The following is a 21,847-nucleotide window of genomic DNA, read 5'->3' on the forward strand; positions in this document are numbered from 1 at the left end:
ACATAGGTATGCATAGATTACTTAGTTTATTTTCTTAACACAGAGAAATAACATCGGAAGTGAAAGAATGGAGGGTAACTATAAATATCATGGTATCTTATGTGCCAGGAGGGGAAAGCATTAGGAAGAAGAGTAAAAGTACATTTCACTCCAGTAAAATCCAGTAGCTGGGCCAGAGTGCTTTGAAAATGCTTTTACTGGAAACATCATCTAGAGTTTGTGTGGATGGTGTTTATTACATTTTTAAAAATACACAGCTCCATGACTGCTGAGAAGCAAACTGCTGAGGCTAACAGCTACAAATGCAATTTATGAAACACATGGCATTGTACTTTGACCAAGCGAGTTCAATCCAGAATCAAAATTTGAAGATCACAGTTACTGTAAAAATTAAAGAACAACTCCATACAGCAAATAGAGATGTATTTATCCAATAAGTTAAGGAAATATGGGGAAACCAAAATGCATCAGTGGTTTCTTGCTCAGAGGGAATCGTTAAAGACCACTTAACATTGTTAAGGGAGAAAAGTGCTGTTTTCACAGCAAGAGTTATTACTGGTTTTTACTCTGAAAATAGTTTTAGATTACTTATGTTTGTGTTTTCCTATAATGAGTTTCCAGCCATTGGGTCATGGTCCTCTGCCCAAGGAGGTGATGGTTTTTATCCTGCATCTGAAACAACACCACCACCCCCCAAATATCATTCTGATTTTACAGAGACATGAATAATTAATTACTGTATTAATTTAAGGTTACTAAACTCTAAATGTGTGTTTGCTGTTGATTTTTTGTTTTATTATAGAGATATATTGATGTAGCTATATTAGTTGGAAGCTTGTGACATAAAAAATAATATCATATTCTATCATATCATATATATGAAATATATGTGGTTACTAGTTCATGATCCAAGCATTTAAAAGATATTAGCTCAGCCTACAATTCAGACATCTTTTTTATACTTCACTTCTTTATGAAGTATACTTTCATAGATTCACCTAAATTTCATGAGCTTCCTGGAAAGTAGAAGTGAAAAAATTCCAAAAAGTAGTGTAAATATCAAAACCACATCTACTGAAAACTGTCTACTAGGCACAGGAGAGGAAATGTCAAAACTCAAGAAGAGGAAACTCATCTAGATCTTTGTCCATTTTTCAGATCCAAAAAATCAACACATATATGAAAATTCTAAAAATTACCTAATTAGGCTAAAAATCGTGTATAATCTTGAGGTTATGTGACTGAGGATTATGTACTAGTATCTACGTGTGACATGGCATTCTAAAAGCCACCATAGCATCCTAAAGTTGCTCTTTATGCTAATAATCCGGTACCAAACAGGCAATAGATTTTGACACACCAAGACTTAGGCCCTCTGAACCATCACTGCAGTTTCAAGTTTCAAAGTCTTCTAGAGAACAAAGTTTTCACTATGGAGCTCTTTGAAGCTCTGCAGTCTAACCCTCTTTCTCCCACCAGTTCTCAGACTAGTGTCAGTCAAAAGCCTTGTGCTGGTTCCCCATTTTATGTCTGGCAGGACCCACAGACTTTCTACATACCCCATCTAGAAAGTATTTAAAGATTTTTGCCTGCTAGGTCATATTTTATGGGAGATATAGGTGGAAATACAAGAAGCAAATGTTATTATGGACTAACCCAATTATTACAGTTGTTAGAGTACGAAATAAATGTAAGGCTGCCTTGTAAGTTAAACTTCTCTATGCTTAGCATATCTGTTTCTGTCTCCATCAGCAAACTCAGATCAGACTGTTTTATTGTTGCAAAAATATATAAGCTCAATCATCTCCAGTAGTTTAGGAATCAATATATGGACTCATTAAATGTGAAGGTGGGGTAACAAATGACAACATGAGCTAGGCAGGTAAGAGAGTTCCTGATTGCCTCAGCTGTTATCAAAGAATTGACTAGTAAAAAATGAGGAAGATTTCTTCCCTGCAGATCCAAATCAGCTCAGTGCATTTTTTATAACGAGTTATTCCTCATGTAGTTCATGTAATTTGAAAGAGATGAATTGTGTAACTTCTGCAACTGACGAAGCCTCAGTTGATAATACTGATAATACTAAGCACTATCAATGAAACCTTCTCCTGAGGTTATATAGCATTTTTATAGCATAATAATTTCAGAAATAATGCCCTGTTCTCACAGAAAGACTAGGTGATATGTACCAGATTGGTTTATTTTACCCTGATTTGATTGTAAAAACTTGATACAGTCATTATATTATTTGATGATTCTCACTCAACTTTTTCACCATTATTGTTATTTGTATTCCAGTCCTGCTTAGAGTTCTTTGACAGAATAAAAGCCAGTTAGCACACAGGATTATAATGTGCACAGCCTCTTTTTTCTCTCCATCTGCTGCATTTGAAGGGTGCTCCCATACGTCAGTTTGAGCCAGTTAAAATAATGACAGTAATTTCAACTAGTGCCAAATTTCCTTCTAATACCAAGAGTTTATAAAGCATCTAGACCTAGACATGGACATAGGCAGTTACAAGCTGTCTAAGTGCAAAACTGTGATGGCAATCCCCCTCCTGCCTTTGTAACCACTACTTAGACAGAAGTACCCTGTATGCACTGAGCTCTGTAGGTGCTCAACTTGTTATAACCTACCTCCCAACTAGGAACGTCTAGAAAAGGGACATTACCCCTGGGAAAGATGTGACAAATCCAGGAGGAGTGTTTCCTCCTTCTGTGGGAGAGTGGTATCATGCTTTTAAAGAAACTCTCAAAACCTTCCCTCTTTGTGGCTGCTATTTATTATTCTGTCTGGTAGTCAGAGAAATGATGGGGAGAGTGAAGAGCAGCAAGAACTGTAATCTCCACCGCTACACGTCTTCACCTGGCATGGGTCTGCTTCTGACTTTCACATGTATGGAAGCCTTAAGTTCCCAATGGTTGTAATGTACAAAGACAGAGAGGTTGTCAGTTCATTCTCATTTATTCTGAGTACTGTCTCTTTTGGTTCTAAAGAACTAATTTTGTCACTGTAAGGGGAAGACTTTAGATGACCTAAGGCATATTCTAAAATTATAATTACTTTTACTCAAAGTACATAAACAAGGAAAAAACACCATGACAACAGAACATATGTTAGACACCAAAGCACCAGCATAATTTTTTATATAAATTTAACTATCTCAGAGTTACAAGTCTTTTATACAAAGTTATCAATATATCAGGGGAATGTCCAGATAATCTAACTGGTTGCTCAATTTCTTACACAGCTTTCATAGCAAACACTTTTTTTACCTGTTTGTAGGTTTTTTATATTTATTAAGAGGGATTTCTTTTTTTTTGAGAAAAGACATAAAATATTATTCTTCCGGAAAGAGAGAATTTTGAAGTAAGGAGTGATTACAGGATAGGTTTTTCTGTAAAAATCACATTCATGGAGCTTTTTCTTGCAGAAAACTGATAGAGACTGATAATGTTGAATAAGAATGTGCCCTCAGTTAATTCAAGCCCTCAGTTACAGGATTCATCTATTTGTAGGCTGAAGAGGGGAATTTTCTAGTGCTTGCATTGGCATTCTGTACAAAAAATTTGCTTAAAAAGGAATTGATATATTCTGGAAAACTTTGAAACTAGTTGAAAGCACTTTGTCTGGGTGTCATGTAGCTTTTGTTTTTTCTTCTATCATTTTTATCATTAGGGACGTGACAATATTACTGTTGCATGAGAGTGTACTTGCTTCTTAAGAATTTATCTGTCTTTCACCCTAAATTAATTCATGGTATCATAGTAATTCCCACAGCAACCAGCTGTGATGTAACAAGTAGAAGATTTGAGTTTTAGAGGAAAGTAAGACTGAGAACGGCATATATGAATGCATAAATTTCTGAAAAAATTATTTCTGTTTACATATAGGGAAGGTGGTGTAAAGAGAGAGTCACTTGGGTTAACAACACAAATTCAGTGTCCTGTGTTACTTATTCCAGAAATTTTGCATTTCTTATTTGCATAATAACGTACAAAATTTGTTGAGGGAATGAGTCACTTTAAATACTGAGGCAAATTGCATTACTACATTTGATAATGCTGGCTATGTAAGGTATAAGATGAACTATTTGTAAAAATTAAAACAGCCTTGTGCAAGTCATCAACCAATCCCTCAATAGAGTGTGTTTAGAAATATATGAGCATATATCATATAAGTATTCTGCAGCCTCATTAACCTTAACTTCTGTGTTTTGAATAGAAAATACCTGCACATTTTATGCAGATTTATGGAATATTAAAGAGGCCATCTACTGAAAATTGAAATGAAGCACTAAAATTAAAACCATGACCATTCCTTACTCCCTGTAATTGACAGGTTCCTCAAGTGGGGATGAGGCAAGCTGCAGGTATCATGCCTTCACTACAGACTACAAATGAACTCTAGGGTGACTGTATACCTTTGACACCTCACACTTCAACAGAATTTGTGTCTGAGGGTCTTTGCATAAGGATGCTCATGTGCTGCATGGGCTTAGAACAAAGTGCAACCAAAACAGTAAGTTTTTAGTTTGGTCCTGCATTCTGTGAATTATTTCATGCTTTATTTGAGCTAGTTGTTATCCTGATCTTTTATAACATATGTGCCTATCCAGATACAGTTAGATTCAGGTACCCTTAAGGTGAATCCCAAGGCTTTCTTTAGTTGCAGTGAGAACTGTTAATATACATATATGGATATAGATAATGTTCCCAGGTACAGAAGAGTATATAAACAGAAGAAAAATACCCTTCTTTGTGGGAACCTAATATGAAGTGTGTGCACAGGCTATAATATCTAAAAAATCTCTAGGATATTTTAATGATTATTGGCTTAGCAACTAATTAATTCTGTTGATATTAATTGCCTCTTTGAAATTATATGTGAATGTGAATTACATATGAATGTATCCCAGACCAGGTTTTAAAGGAAAAACCTTCCTGCAAAATACAGTCTAATTATGCAGCCACATTAATACTAAGCACAATATTATAGACTTTAGTTTCAAACATATTTTCTCCGTATAAGGACTTTCTAATGACATATGTGAGTCAGTTATCCTTTGCCATCCTCAAAAGCCAAGAGAGAGATATACAAAAAATAACAGCTCTCTTTTGCATGATCAGCTGTCAGTTTTCTTTCACATCTTTCACATTTGTTGCCACTACTTGACTTACCCAGTTTTTACATTTAAAGGAAAAGAGTGAAATATTTAGATAAACTCGTAGACTCAAAGAAAATTATAGGAAGAGGCATCTAGTCCAGTCTCTTACTCAAAGCAGAACTGCTAATCAGGTGCTTTGGGTTTAGTGATCTATTAAGTATTTGTCCTAGAATATTTAGGAGTTTGGTTTTGGTTTTGAACACCAAAATTGAACATTAGCCCATGAAAATCTTGAAAATGAAAAGTCTCTCATCCAAGACTGATGAGAGTAGTGGGCCATGATTTCATTCAAACTCTTATGGATTTAAGGATTTATTTAAATAACACCTTTCCCTAAATATATTTTAAATAACACCTTCCTACATAGGTTTTCTTTCTTTTTATTTCTTCAGGCAAATGAAAAAAAAAAAGTTGTGAACTTGGCACTGTACAGTTAAAATCATTGAAATCTCCTATTTCAAGTGCAGAAACCCCAACCAGTTTAGCCATATTGCAAGCAACCATTGTAAAGCTATTGATTAAAAGAAGAGAAAAACCAGGAAACAAAATAACCTAAGAAATCATTTCAGTAAGAGTGGAATCAGAATAAACTTTTTTCAGCAAAGTCTATTTTCAAAAAAATTACATATCCATGGAATCCTCTAATCTTATCAATCAAGTTGCTTTATTAATATCAGCCTTCATCAGCAGATAAGAGGATGTTAGTTCTGCTATTCAATTTTGAGCTGGCAGTTACAGTAATTTTGGTTGCTTCTGACAGGAAGGATAAATAAAGAAAGATAAAGATCAGATGAATTGCATCAGGCAGCAGAGCTTTCAGTTAGTATTTTAGGGCTGCAAGGCAGCTGGATAATTACAGAGGTATGGGGCAGGAGGCTGGCCATAGCAGCTTTTGTTCCAGACTCTGGCACTCCTTTCTTGGCTGGCATGTTAACTGAACTTCTTTTTCCATCCTGCTGTCCACTTTTCAGACTGGATATCCCCCATGCTGACATGTCCAGCCCTGTTGCTAGAAACCATCCTTAGATTGCATTGGCAGAAATTTTCATATGCATTAATCCTTTTGAAAATTCTCATTTCTAATAAATATTCGTTGCTATGGATGGAGAGTAGTCAAACTTGATCCTCAAGGTTTCAAGTTCCTTTTGCTTCAAACGTTCCTGAAATCAGGGCCTTTAGTTTTCTCTCTGCCCTTTCTCTTTACTGCTCTCCTCAAGGCATGAACCTAGTAGCATGTTCCTGACATTCTCTGTCCTTCTACTTCCTCAATGCTATAATCCCTTCATTGTGAGAATATACCTTTCCCAAATCCCTCAAAAGCTTTTTGCATCTACTTCCAAGACAAGCCCAGTGTGTCCCCACCTGTGGCTCTCTGGGTCCTGTGACTACCATAACTTCTGTTTCTCTGAGCTCTCTCATCCTGCCTGCTTGCAAACTTGTGAGCACGTCTGCACTGCTGAGTAAGAGAAGGCTAGACACTGGCTTTTGGATAACTTTGGACAGAGTGGTTTCAGAATTGTTATGGTCTTGATCCTTACGACTAAGAGACAAGGCCTAAACTAAGCAGTGGCAGTGGTTCTGATCTTGAGCTTGCCCATGTGCCCTCCCTCTTGTCTTTAACAGCACAAGTGCAACCCCTGTATCCCAATGTCTACATCTGAAATCCAGCCCCAGCATCACACAGGTTCTGAGACCCCCTGACCCGACAGGGAGGTGTGTTGGAGACCATAGTGGCTCCCTGCTGCAGAAATGGAGGTGTGGAGAGGCAGGAGAAGGGGAGAAGAGTGCATGCACCACTATTACCCTGACATATGGTCAGGGCTCAGCAGGAATGAACACCAGCTGGGAGCTGGGGAGCACTCATGGCATGGTGGTGTTGGATCCACACGCCAGTGTGAATCAGGGATGTATCTCAGTCTGCGTACCCATAAACGCACGCATTTATGCAAAACACATGGGGTGGGTGTGTGGGTGGGTGCATACAGATCTGTGTACAAACATATATCCACATAACAGCTTCCCTTGGTTGGCCACAAGCATCGAGAGAGATAAATATCAAAATGACCACAGACTACATTCAAATTCTCTCATCTGAAAGCTAGTAAGTTTTCACAAGGTATGAATTTGAAGGGGATATTTATGCTATATATATGACCTAGATGTATTCAGGTCCCCCAGGTAGGTTACCCTTTCTGGATGCTAATCAGTTTAGGTCCTTTAATTAAACATTGAATTGTTCTAAGCTTGCATCTTTATCTAATTTAACCTAATTGCAACACTCTAGTAAGTTCCAGATCAACACAAAGTTTCTAGAAAGTAATTTTTCACTATGTTTTTTAGATTTGCAGCTTCATCATTCTTTTATTCTCCCCTCCTTTTTTTTTTCTTTTTTTTTTTGCAAGGGGTTGGATAAATAAAATAAAATGAATAAAAATATATTAACATAGCCTTGAAAACTCAGGATAAACTGAGGGAAATAAAGACAAGAAACAGGCTGGGTGAAAATGAAATTCTTGATATGGAGAAAACTAGGAGAATAAAAGCAATCTTATATTTAATTAAGAAACAGACAAATATTTTTTCACTGAAACCTTACAACTAAAACACATTTCAGCTGGGACCAGAAAATTGCTACATCTGTACATAAAAGAAGCAGCACAAATTAAAACTGAAACTCAGCAAATTACGAATTCCAAATGTCTTACATAACTCTATTATGAAGGAGGCTTCATTTCTGCTAAAAACCCTTGAGTAGTAATATCTGTTAGCTCTTCTTGCTCTTAGCAAATTCTCTTTTAATGGTTTAAATAAATATTACATAAATTACAGAGGCATTTTTCTGCTTTTATAATCAGAATTTGAAATTAACACTGGATGTAAAAAGTGATTTTATACATGAATGTTTACAAGGTAAAATGTGTGGATTCAGAAAGCTGCAGAATTTTCATCGTTCATCTGATAGCTGGGGGCTTAATTCCACAACAAATTAAAACCTGTGCCCAGCCTAATGTTTGTGGCCAGTCCCACAGTCCCCAGCCGGTATGGCCACATGTTTAAACCCATGAATTTGTGGGGGAACCAGAGCTCAGGAGGCATGTCAAACATGAGCTCCATTCTCTGATGGGATAAACTGGGCAGCAGAAGCCTTCCAAGTGTTTTCGTGAATCTCTACAGCATGTGTCTGTTTTCTGAATACTTATGTTTAGAGCAATAAACATTAAAATACAGGCTAAAGGAAAGAGTGGGGAATCTGTGGTAGGTACTTCTATTAGCCAGTACTCATCTACTGCAACACAATGCACAGATTTTTTTCTAGGCCAAATAAATATGTCCTCAAGCAAATAATCTGTCCACTTAATAATTCAGTTACTGTACATATGGAGTCCCATTTTCTGTGACGAACATGAACAGGTTTCTGTTAAAATGAATACTCTATCTCTTCAAATTAGCAGACTGACTCTGCAGTCTCTGGAAACATTTTCACTGGAAAACTAGGAACTGGGAGTAAGAAGTACCAACCATATACTATTGAAGATTTTAATGGGAAGACTAAGGAGCTGGTGTTTGAAGGTAACTCTCTTTCTCAAATAGACGAAATTTCATTCAAAGAAGCATTTAAGGCCAAATTTTCAGTCCAAAAATTCCAGATGGCAACTAGCCTTCCAAATTCCTTACCTTTTTAATGACCATTTTCCCTGTCTTCTAAGAGTCTACCTTCTGACTACTGCCAAGTTATTTAGAATGAAAAATCACGTTTCCTGTCATGTGTGACCCAAATCAGGAGCCAGGTAACCAAATCCAGTGAACATGCCCAGAATATGTACACAGGAGACATAGACAATCATATAATCACAGCCTAGTTTCTAGGGGACTTCCAAAGATACTCTGGCCCAAATTTCCATGGGACAGGGACACTAGATGACATTGTCTAGCAACCTGTCCCATTCCATCTTGAAAACTTCCAGTGATGAGGATGCTACCACATCTCTGCAAAGATTATTACAGCAACTGACTGGTCTCACAGTAAACATTTCTTTCTTATGTCAAGATGAAATTTTTACCAGTGCAATTTGTACCAGCTGCCCCTTGTCTTTTCCATGTGGCTCCTTGTGAAGAGAGAGACACTCTGCCCACTTTGCAACCATCCTGTAAGTACTGTTATACTGTGATTAAGTTCCCTCAGAGACTCCCCTTCTCCACAGGGAAAAGACCAATCCTTTTCTCTCTCTCTCTCTCTCTCTCTCTTATTTTTTCTGATAACTGACATATTATCATGCTAGTGCAGGAAGCTCATTCAGAGATTGGTAGTTCCCAGAGCTGCCACAAAGGATTTGAACTCACAGCTATTCTTCTCTGATTATGTCCTTTATCCCTCCTCCCAGTTATTCTGGAAAACCATTTCTCTTTTGAATTTACTGTCTCACTCAGGGCTGTATCAATCATTTCTATGACATTTCCAGACCTTAAGGAAAGATATTTGGAAAAGGGAGATGAAAGGATGACCCGCCTAGCCAGAGGGACTGGAAGTTTGTGCAGCTCTGATGGTGCAGTCCATAGGAGAGGGCAGGTTTTGGACACATACTCTCTGCACTGTTAGCCTGACAGGAGTGGTTTTCTGGGCATTAGGAGCTATTGAACGGAAACCCCATCAAAGTGAGCGATATCTGGATGTCAGGATTTCATTTTCTGAGTAACTGCCGCAGTAACAATGTCATCATGGGGAGGGCGTGGATGTTACCTCTCACTGGTATTTTGGCTGAGGTTTCAATTAAACTGTTCTTGAAGTGTGCTTGGAGATGAATTAAATGTGATCAGTACATTTTCCGAGTCATCGGAGACCACCTGAAGGGTTCACATCCTAAGGAAATGGCAGGACTTCTACTTAGCAGAAGAGGAAAAGGGATCAGGACACATACTTCAACCAAAGTGATGGTATCTCGAAATAAGTAGGTGAAAATCAAGTTCCTAAACAAATTTGATTCCTGTGATATATCAATTCACCTGAGTAGAAAAGTTAGGCATTGCTGTTTGGGTACTTTTTGCACTGAGGCACTTAGGGTTCACTTATGGAACATAGGCAATACTTCTGGTTGTTTCAAAACCTAGCAATCTCTGGGTAGTTTTGCCTGAGCTCTGGAAAGCCAGCAAATGGAAGAATCCCCAGGAGGTGGGTTAAACCAGCAGTAATCAAAGTTCTGAGGCAGTACCAGCACTGTCAGTCCCAAGCAAAGGAAATGGGTTGTTAGCATTTGAACCACTCATTGTTTGCTCTATTTAGTTTGCATGCAATTATACTGCTATGGTGACTGCACCTTGGCATGAGAGAAATTAATGCAAGTGCTTTAAATGTTTCACATTTTTCTAAGTCACCAGAATTATGGAAACAGCCATAACTTAAACATTAATCACAAAACCTAAGGGTCAAATCCTTGATCTTATTTCCACAGACATGTTAGAGTCTATTAAAGTGTTTCCCCACATGCAACATACTGTGGATCTGCTGTAGGTCTGTAAAAGGCATTGCTATATGGGAAAACTTCCTATTTTTATGTCTGAGATGTGTGGGATTGGTCACAGGGTGAGTTCAGAATATCTCAAATCTCCTTGTATAACCTGGCTCTCTTTGTCTTTTAGGCTTTCTTCTGTTCTTGTTCTGTGATCCTTTCTTGTCCCCGCTGCAATGCTCTGAGGGCTTCTACTAAAATACTATTCCCTCATTCAAGGCTGAGACAATTCTGTGTTTCCTGCCCTTTTGTCCATGTATATTTAATTAAAATTCACCAAATATTCAAGAGCTCTTAAAATTATTCTCTCTTCTTTCTGCTGGGCTGAAAAAGTGATTGAACATTGGGGTACATTATAAACATGTAGGGAAAAGGGTTTGAGACCCCTTTAGAGGGCACTTTGCTTTTTATTCTGCCTGCAAGGTACACCTATGCATCTTTGGTTAGAAGTGTTAAAAAGAAAAAGCAGATGAAAGCAACAGACTTTTTTGTCAAGCTGTGACAGAAATCAAATGCAAATAGAGCTCAGTTCAAGACTGTTTGTTAAGTGTCACGTCAGTGAGTATTAAATGCAGCACATGTCGTTTTACAATGAGCATGCCGTATATGAATTTTATTGATTTTTTTCCAAAGAGGATACATCGAATAATGTACTCTTCCTTACCAGCGCCAGCTTACAAGTGTGTCTTCATACTTGCGTATGCACATTCATTAGGCTCCTAAATGCTGCTGCCTTACTTAGCACATCTTGCTTTGTGGAGGCTGGGATTCAAGCTGTAGAAAGACCTACACAAATGATTCTCTCCCTCTGAGAAAAGTGGGACAGAGTAATTTAGACTTCCCAGCATGAAGCTGTCAATGAGCAGCTTCTCAAAATGATTCACAATTAGTGCACCAGGCTTACACTAGGAACGGGTTCTCAACTGATTTCCTTTCCACAAAGGAGTGAGTCTGGGGCTTCATTTTGCTATTAGGAATGTTACAAATGTATTTAAAAAATCATCAGAGCTGTTTAAGTCTGCTGCGCTTATGTTGAAGTCTTTGTACTATACTATGTGAAAAACAAATCTGATTTCTCCATATTCATTCAAGCTATGTATTTTTCCAATTAATATTTAGAACAGCACGTGTCAACATTAAATTACATGTGAAAGGTAACAACAGCAGTATCAGACTTATCTCCATGAACTAGAACAGAACTCTTAATGATTCAGCAAAGGGGGCACTGCTCCATGGGAGATGCAATGTACGTCCACTGCATTCACCTGTTTGCTGTTGCCTCCCTATCTGAGCTGTGCTTGGCTTTGTGTGTGTGCTGCCTTCCCATTGTTTGATGTGAGATCTCTGAGTCCACAACCATCTCCTTACAGTACTCAGATCATCAGAGGGCTTAGCAAAGCATATTAAATTCTGTGTCAGGGAGGCAACTTGACAATATTATACATACTGGACCATAATGGTTAGGTTTAGACATTTAAATGTCGGGCTACAGCATGGTAAAATTGGGTGTAAAGCTAAGTAATTTAATGCATTTATTGGTGATTTTAAGTATCTTACCTGTTAGGCTCAGTGACAGACACTCAAGGTCCTATGGAGGCTGCAAGTTACACAGAGCATTTGTAGTCCAGGCTCTTGTTTCCTGATATTTTCTCACCTACAGGGAAACAGCAGTGTTACACATGAGCCAAAACAGACGCCAAAAATTTGGATATTACCCTGAAATGCTGACTAGCAAAAGGCTTATACTGAGAAAGCTCTTCCTTGCATACTGAGTACTATGAAGGTCGAGATTTCTGCTGGAAATTTGCCAGTTCTGCCTTCATCCCACACACAGATATTATGGATTCTTCTGAATGCATTTAATAACTGTTTATGATCTTAAGGAAAGGACGCAGAAATCATTGTATAGACACTGTTTTTCTACATCCATGTAATCTTAAAAGTCCTCAAGCTTTACATTTCTTTTGTTTAAGGAAAAACACATTTTTTTGTCTTTACTGTTAAGCAGTATCTAGTGGTACCTAAATGGGCAAGTTTCATTGGTATTCTCTTAATGAAAGAAAAGCTATTGTTAGCTTAACCGAGCTGTGCTCTGAAAAGTGTGCAGAAGCTGAAGATTCAGCTCCTGGAGTCATGTGATCGTGCCAAGCCTACCTATTTATCCATTCACTATCCATCTACCCTATCTATATTTTAGAGAAAATTGATAGACCATTAGAGAGCAGTTCCTTCCGCCTTGTAGATATTTCCTCCCTTCCAAGAAAGAAGGCAAACAGCAGTTTCTTCTGTAATGCGATAGAAAACATATGGGAAAGTACCAGTATTTCTGTGAGTTATGGAGTAATAGGCTGTATAACCCGTAACTTTTGGAGGGAAAAGATTTTAAAAAAATTGAAAGTCGTTTCCATTTAATTGAGTTCTGAGTAAACATACGGTAATTAAACTCACTGTGCTGTTTGTTACTAGTACTTTCACTGGGGCTTGAACTGTCATTTTAAAACAGTTATTTGGTTTCATTGAAAAGCTTAAGAAATAATTGTTTTTTAAAATTGTATTTAAAGTCAGTCAGATACATTTATAATACCAGGCAACATGGTCTGATATAAAAGCCTATGCCATTTACATACAGCTTTCATTCAAGTCTCATGTTGTGAGGAAAAAATTAAAAGATAATGCCTAGAATGCTTACCAAAACCAGGCTTCTTGGGTATGAAAAGCATTAACCAACTCTATTTACTCAAATAAGGAACAGTGTCTCATATAAAGGTATTTTTTTCTTCCTCCTCTCTACCGGCACTCCTCTCAGAGGAATTTTTTGATCCCTTCTTCATCTTCTTTGTCCTTTGCAGTAATGTCTCTTCACCATTTCGCTTTACTTTTTCTCCAAAACAATTTTTCCCCCGTTTGCCTCCTTTAGGGAGTGGTGTTACTTTTCTATTCTTTTGCTTCTTTTTCACATCTTTTATGATTTTATTCCAGAGCCTTCCTTACTCATCCCAAAGGTTCATTCTTGCAATCTCAAATCTTCCTTGCATTGTTTGTCTTACCTTCTCTTGTAGTTCTTCCCTATAGACCAAGCTCATTTTTATATGTTCTTAGAAATGCAGCCTGACTGCAAAGAAGAGCAGCACTTTGGCAGCTATGTTAAGAAAACATAGGTGCTGTATCATAACTACATTTTTTTTAAACAATTGCAGGTCAAAATAGCAAAATTTAGGATAAGTGGAGAGTAGAAGGTCCATGCTCAGCAGTACTTGTAACATATTTAAGAAGACTGAGCTGAAGCATTGAGGAGGGGTATTTCTATTTGTGAGTAAAGTCAAGGGGTCTGCATGTGTGGACTTTTCTTTATATCCAGGTATTTTAGTGATTTCACACAGATATTTGCTCAAAAATAGTCTTCAACCCTAAACCCTGAAGTTAACATTTTGCTTTATCAACAAACCACTAGAAGGCATGATGAATTATATTGATTTTCTAATTTAATGTAATTCAGGAAATGTAAGGAAAGTACATTTTTGTCAGTGTTTTTTGTCTTCACTTCTTAGTAAGAACCATGTTAAACCAGGGAATCATTAATCCCAATTTTTGCTAGTATATGACCTAAAGGCATCTGACTCTGTAGATAATTTACAGGAAATAAAATGGTTAGTGTAAAAGTCCAATTTAAAAGAAGAAAATTACTCTAATAGCAATTGCAGTCTTCCTCAGAGAGTAACATGGCAATATGTCCATTGAACATATAGGACTGTATCAACAGTCTAAATGTACAGCAACAAAAATTGACAATGAATCTGGGCCAACAATATTCTAGCACTTGAAGGAAAGAATTTCTCAGCATGCCATGGCTGACATGGCAGGTTTGGAGTGTGTCACAAAAACCCCCCATATTCCATTTCCTAGACTTATATATCATATGACTTTTGAGATTGTCCAGTGATGTCTGGACGAAGCTAGCAGATGTGATACCAGACCTACTGGAGACCACTCATCTTCCATAACCTCACATTAATCCCAGACTCTTGAAGAGAGACCAACAGCGCATTTTGGGTCAAGATTCAGGCATCTACGTTTAGATCAGCATGTAGCTCTCGGCACACAGGCTACATTTCAATCTATTGCAGTCGGTAATGATCTAAAATTAGATACAATTGTCTCTCTGCATGAGCAACTTGTGCCATTTTTAGTACCATAAGGTGTGTCAGTTTATCTCCAGCTACCACTCAAGAAAGGTAAGGATCTCTTGAAGGTCCTATCTGACAGCTGTCAGACCAAGAAGGCATCTAGAGCTCCTTAATGCGTCTCAAATGGCATTTTGATGGAGTCAGTGTAGTCTGGAGGGTTGTTTAGCTAAGGCACCTACCTCCAGTCTCTCCAGAAACTTTGGCATCTAACTCAACCTGAGCATATTGACACAAAGCAAAAATAGTTTGTGATCTAAAGAAAGGATATCTAGGCAAACACAGCAAGTAAAAGTGGGAGACAGGAATAGTTGTTCTGTCCTCAGCAGAGGAAGAGTAAAAGGCAATTAGCAGTCAGCCAAGTGACGTGATTTGTTGTGTTTCACAGAAGCAGTGCTTGGCAGAGGGAATTTACTGCAGAGTCTTTTCTGCCAGACCTCATCTAGTTCTCCTGCTGCTGCTGAAGACATTAGACAAAATTGATAGGAATTTGATGTGAAGCAGACAGAAGGGCCACAAGCTTTTTCTCTTTCCAAGACCTACTTCTGTTGAACACAATAGGAGTTTTACCATTGCTCTCCACGGCTTTAAGCAGGTTCTGGGAGATTCCCCAAAGAAAAATTTCTTGGTTCAGATAAAGCAAATAATGGTCTGATCTCCCTCCTGCGGTCAGAAACCTTTGAATAGAGGTGAAGGAGTATCTGTCAGTGTGCATGACCTGTACAAACTCCCTTGATGTCTTACTGGATTTATGGATTTCCCATGGCTGCAGCTCTTGCACACAATGTAACATACAATATGCTGCTCAGAGATAGTATCCTTTCTAATTGCTTCAGATTAGAGATAGTCTTGGTCAGATATGGGGAGGATTGCCCTGTCTTGCTAGCATGTCACAAGCTGATGATTGCTCTAACTGTGGCAGGGCAGAGAGATGCTGTTGGTAAATCTCAGGGAAGCTCTTGTGTGGGCATTTAGAAATGTCAGAGGGCCACAAGCGTGTTAAGGTGCAGTTCTTTTTTCTGGCTACACACCATCTTAGGTCTCTTTTCTATTTCTGTCAATAAAGACTCCATGTCACTGATACCTTTCAAAAGGACTTTGGTGAACAGTACAGTGTGGCTTGACTAAAATATTATGACTACATTTATAGTAATTAGAGAAAGCAAGGTATCATCAAAGGTATGGCAAAAATTAAGGGAAAAAAGGCCATTTTTAAAAATGTATGTAGAAAAGGAAGATAATAATGTGCTGTCTTTCATGTATTAATGGCAGAAGTCTTAAACGCAGCCAATTTTCAATGTGCAACCCTGAATGCAATAAGCAATTTTAAGAAAATAATATTCGGTTATGCCATGTTATTGTACTCATAACCAGCCAAATAATCTGACCAACTGTCTACAAATAAAGGGCTACCCGTTGCAAATGAAGTTTGGAGAATTCAGGCCTACTGCTTTTGTTTCACTTTTTGAAGCATTTTCTCACTATACAAGTATTGTATGATTTCAAAAACAAATATTAGCCTCCATGTTTGGAGTAAAAAGATCCGCAACACACCTAGTGGCTCTTGCTTGTAGAGATGAAGGAATACTTAAATCTGCAGCCAGAAATCATCTAGGGCTCAAACTATAGAAACAGGGCTTACAGAGTACATTTACAGTCAAGGCAGCTGACAGTCTATGAAGCAAAAAATTCTTTGCCTTCTTAAAATAACTGCATAGCATTTAAATAGCTTTGATAGATAAGGATTTGTTTTGTACAGTACTGTAGAAATTAGCAGTTCTTTTTTTTATGACGTGCTGAAACTAGAATATGTTTTTTGTTGGATCAGACTGTAAGAAATGGTTGTGCCAGTTGTATGAAACAAAAGGGCACCAGTTTGTATTTGGATAATTTTCTGGGTGTAGAACCCTCCTGTTAAGAGTAAAGCTGGCAAGATTTATCTTTCAAGTGAATGATTCACTGATGTTTGTCATCAGTGATAGTCAGCAGAAACAATGTGATGAGATGCCATTTTCTGTGGTGAAACAACTTGCCTAGATTTATTTTTTTTCACAGACCTGTAGAGAATTTCACTTTTACGAAGGATATAGTTTTTGCTGCTGAAACAAAATGCCCTTCCTTTCATTTTGCAGGCTTAAAAATAAGTTCTTAAACTAAAATTGAACCAGATTTAGGCCTTTATTTTCTACAGAGATCCCTAAAATCTTTCTTTGAAAACAAAACAAATAGTAGGAATTTTGGACTACTGAATACATACAATTTTTCCACTGATCAACCTGTGGGGAAAAAACTGTTACTGTTGCTATAATTTTAAAATTAGTGTAGAAATAGTGTAGTTCCCCAGTAGGTAACACTAAGTTTTAGGCTGGACCATATTCCTCCATTCTGATTAATTTTTATTAGTCCCTCTGTAAACCGTCTTATTTACCTGGCTACAGTCAGACTCTGAATAAGCTCTCAAAAAAAACCATTAAAATGATGAACTTAAGTCTAAGAAGCATGGTTCATTTTCATTCAGACTTTTATTTACATATTAGGAAGCTATTTTAAAATACTGGCATTCTACTTATCAATTAATTTTAAAAAAACCACAGCCACATTCACATGCTCATAATAGTTCAAATACTCACAAAATAATCTGTGAAATGAGTTTTTAAGATCCTCATCCAAGAAATGAGACTCTGAAGAAAGGCCACTTTTCTAAGGACTTTTGTCACCCAGATATGACTCAGTAATCTGCATGGAAAAATATTTCTGAGAAATCAAATAACCTTAGAACTAAAACTAATAAAGCCATTAAAATTAGGGCCAATTAAGATTTATGCAAGTGGCATAGGGATTCTAGCCCGGTATTATTAAGTAAATCAGCCTATTAGGATGGGGATTTTTTTTCCCATATGATCTGTTTGAAATTCTATATTGTCAAAATCTGCCACGGTAATGGCAATATGATGTATTGTGCCATCTCAAATGTGTTTTGGGTCTTGCTTGAAGATAATGACCAGACAAATAAATTCCTGGAAATTGACCGGGGTATTGTGATTTCTACTTTTTTAGCTGGAAATACATGTAAAATACTTTTAAATTTCTAAAATTTGTAAATTTTCCTTGAGAATTTAATCATGTTAAAAGACACAAAACTAGAAGGCTGCTGAGACTGCAAATATCATCTTACTTCTTAAAAATATTCTGTATTTAAATTTTAATATAAAAGGAAATCATTATTATAGGGAAAAATTGCAAATATGGACTTAACAGTTCTGGTAGTCATTATAGTCACATAATCCTTTCTTTTTTAAATGAAATAGCTTTAAACTAGATAGTTTCTAATGCATTTCTGTTCCACGTATTACATTACCTATATATGAAAAAGTCAATTTGCAAATGCGTGCTCTTATAAAATAACCAGAAGAAGTAAAATTGTTATGATTGATCTGAAATAATTGATTACAGTATGACAGATTTCTTAATTATAAAACACAATTACATTTTTGTGCTTTCATACCTGAACATTACAAAAGCTGAGAGAACTATTTCTGTTCTAATTCTGATTAGATCAGCAATGCCACTTCTTCAGGTCTTATCAAATTGGTTTTGATAATAATTACTTGGGAAGTGTTTGATCTCAATGATGAATACTTGATTAGTTTTTCATGAAATCATTCAACCACACCACTCAACACTACTCATGTGAGACCTTGTTGATTTAGCTGTTCGAAAGAACACATTCTTTTTCACTGCAGTTATGGGATGTCAGTCTTTGGGGAAAAGAGGGTGGAAAAAGGGCAAGTTTATGGGTAATGATATTGCAGCAGCAGATATTTAAGGTTTGCTAATTCTCTTCTCAATTATGTTCATTCTCTGCCTCGTCACACTGCCTGCTGCACGGCGACAGAATCAATCTTAGCAGTGGAATAAATTTTTCCTCTTTCAAAAAAGGGTTTCATGACACCATTGTCATCTTTGAAACCCTTGGAGGGTTTTGCCCTGATGAGTAATATTTCATATGTGGAATGTTTATGTGATTTTCACGGAGCGATAACCCCGCTACCACCTAACTTTGATGCATTGAGATTGCTGCTTTTCCCTGCTAAAGTGCTTTTACACACCACCTCCTACAAATTGGCTTCAGAGTTAGAAATAGAAGATTCAACAAAACTTCAACTCTCCATGGAAAAAAGGGTCTAGTGGAGAAATTTATACATTGGGCACAATCTCCTTTAATTATTTAAACAGGAGCTTTTGCTGAATAAGAGTTGTAGGCATTTTCCCTTATCATTTTTCTTTTACTTTACATGGTTAGAATCATTTATCCAGAGCTGACCATATATCCATACTTTAAAATTAATATTTTTTAACCAAGCTACTCTTAAGGATTGGTCTGCCGACCCATAGTTCTTGAAGTCAATAACATTGCCTGCATAAGTTAAAACTGCTCACATAAAGAGACACTCAATGGATTAGTCTCCAAGTTATAGGGAAAAAAATTCTATATCCCAGGTGCTTATGGTTGAGTATCTGCACAAGAAGATATTTTTAGAACAATGTCCTTACTTGTCAGTCACCAAATAGCAAGGAAAAGCCTTTTATCAAAAGAGGAGTTAAAGCCAGGCTAATTAAGAAGGACAATTTCGAAGGAGACAATATTTTCTCTAAAGATTTTCTTTTTAAAGTTGCTAATAGAATTATGACAGTTTTAACAATCAGAAAATACAGTGCAATCCAAATGTTTCCTTTGTTAATTATAAGATCTCTGGAAATTGCCTAGATCTTTAAAACTTAATGTTTCACTAATAAGCTTAGATCCCTTCAGGTTATTGTTTTTGGGGTTTATTTTATTTAGTTTTTAAAATCAACTGTTATTTTGGTGGCAATAAATTTGTCTTTGAAGATCCAATTTAAAGAGGCTCTTCTCTAGGAGTCTCAGACTGCTTAAAAAGAAAATAATGTTCCAGGACTATAATTATTTTGGTTACTGTGTCATCATGTTAATGTTGTACAGGAAGAAATGTTCATCTGAACGTTTCATTGTTTTGAATTAAGTCTAAAGCAGAAAGGAGAGCAGTCAGTCTGCTGATTGGAAAAATTGAACATCTCTCTTTAACTGGTGAAGAGCAGTTTGAATGCAGTTACCTCCAGATATAACATGAATTCAGCATTTTTTATTTAACTGTTGTGCACTGTCAAAGTACCTGTCATCCCAGGATATCATCTTTATGTAGTAGTTGTTGGCCAGCTTTTCTGAGGAACTCGGCTCCCAGTTAGAAGGCAAAATGAACAGAAAGATTTTCATAGAGGCTTATTACTCTGCAGCTCCCATTGAAAACAAAGGAGCTATTAGGTGCCAGTTCCTTTGACAAGTGTGTCTTCTTTGTTATTCCTTTTAGGAGGAACTGCAGCTGAGGTTTTCAAGGGAACCTAAAGGACCTAGCCCAGTTTCCAGGCAGGGGCTATACAAGAGGAAGACCTAGCCCAGTACCTTTGAGAAGTCCAGCTCAGGACCTTAGCTCTTAACATGCTGGATCACAGCAAATATCCACAGCTCAGAAAAGGCCCAAGCCTGAGGGATATCAAACCAAAAAGTAGTTTGTGAATCTTGTACTACAAATAAAGCAGGCCATCCAGGAGCAGAAAAGTAATTACTACTCATATTTTTCACTGAAATCAATTTATTTCAAATTACAACATGCAGGCTCTTGTTAAAGGCAGATGCACTAGTTACCCACAGAAACTACTAATACTCCTATTGTCTTCAAATTTGCGTGCATAGCACAAAATGAGGAAAATGAGAAAAGACTCTGGAACAGCATAGGGATTCCTACTACATTGTTCCCGTTATCAGTAAAATCCTTACTGACCTCTCACTTAATCCTTCTCTCATTATTCCCTTCAGTACGAAGCATGCATTCTGGACAACAATAAAAAAAATCTATAGTGTACTACCATTTCTGTCATTTGCAGCTAATGAATGCTTTTAAGTATTGACTAGCAACTGGTCTAATAATGACAATGACTCCACCGATTTAGAGCAATAAATCCAAAGACTTGGCAGGCTTCTACGAGTATAATAAGCTCAAACATTCATTCAGGAAGATTAAGAAAATGGGCAGTAGACGCTTGAATATTAGAGATTCTCATGTTTCTTTCCTTTTCGTAACACCATCTGTCTGGAAAAAAAGATAAATTTACACACTAAACACTGTGAAATAAAGTGACAGCTAAGGTAACTCTGAGGATTATTTTTCTTTTGCTGTAGCTAAGAGAGTGGGTCAATTACAATGAATATGATTACTGCAGGGCTATGAGAGCCCACACTAACAGCATCTATTAAGAAAAGTTTGGGGGGGTTAAATGCCTGTGTTCAATATCTACTGTGGACAACAGCTATTACCAGCGGTTCCAGATATTATCAGAAATGTATGTTTGATATTTCTCATAACAAACAGACCTCTCAGTGTTTTATCACTAGATGAAAGGCTTAAAAGACTTCAGATAAACAACAGTGATATGCTTGTCTTCATCAGTGATGTAGGAGTAAAGATAATTCATCAGGCATTCCTCATCTGGTTTATATACATTTATTTTTCTCACTCAGGGGAATATATTAATTATTATTTATTTTAATTATTACATGCACTTAAATTAAAGGAAACAAAAATTACTTAGGTTTCATTGGATCACCATGGAGGTACTGCTTAAAAAAAAAATCTAAATATAGTAAGAAGTAATCCTGCTGGATAAAGTGAAACAAAGAAGCCAGTCAGAAAAATTATAAAAGAAATCTGTCCAGTTGGTACTTTAGTCCAATCTGTAAATTACCCTCAGAACCAATGTTGCAAACTAGCTTCGGGTGGGATCCCCCTGTAGTATATTCCCTTTTTTGTTTGTCTGAGGTCTTGTGTCAAGCTGCAGAAAAACCTTTCCCACTCAAGGGACTATGACACAAGAGCACTGTCAGGCCATGTAGAGACAGCAAGAGCTAAAAGGGTCACAG

At 37.1% G+C, this 21,847-nt stretch overlaps 2 long non-coding RNA genes across 2 annotated transcripts in view; one reads left to right on the top strand and one right to left on the bottom strand.

Moving 5' to 3' along the window:
• The window catches only part of LOC125322143, a 179,454-nt gene that overhangs the window by 62,613 nt on the left and 94,994 nt on the right, over positions 1-21,847 (top strand). The window lies entirely within an intron of this gene.
• Positions 1-21,847, bottom strand: part of LOC125322144 — a 135,246-nt gene that overhangs the window by 18,325 nt on the left and 95,074 nt on the right. Inside the window, exon 4 of the long non-coding RNA XR_007201868.1 lies at positions 12,230-12,326. This is a non-coding gene — a long non-coding RNA (uncharacterized LOC125322144). The remainder of the gene's footprint in view (positions 1-12,229; positions 12,327-21,847) is intronic.

Source organism: Corvus hawaiiensis, chromosome 2 (genome assembly GCF_020740725.1).
Source record: "Corvus hawaiiensis isolate bCorHaw1 chromosome 2, bCorHaw1.pri.cur, whole genome shotgun sequence".
NCBI lineage: Eukaryota > Metazoa > Chordata > Aves > Passeriformes > Corvidae > Corvus > Corvus hawaiiensis.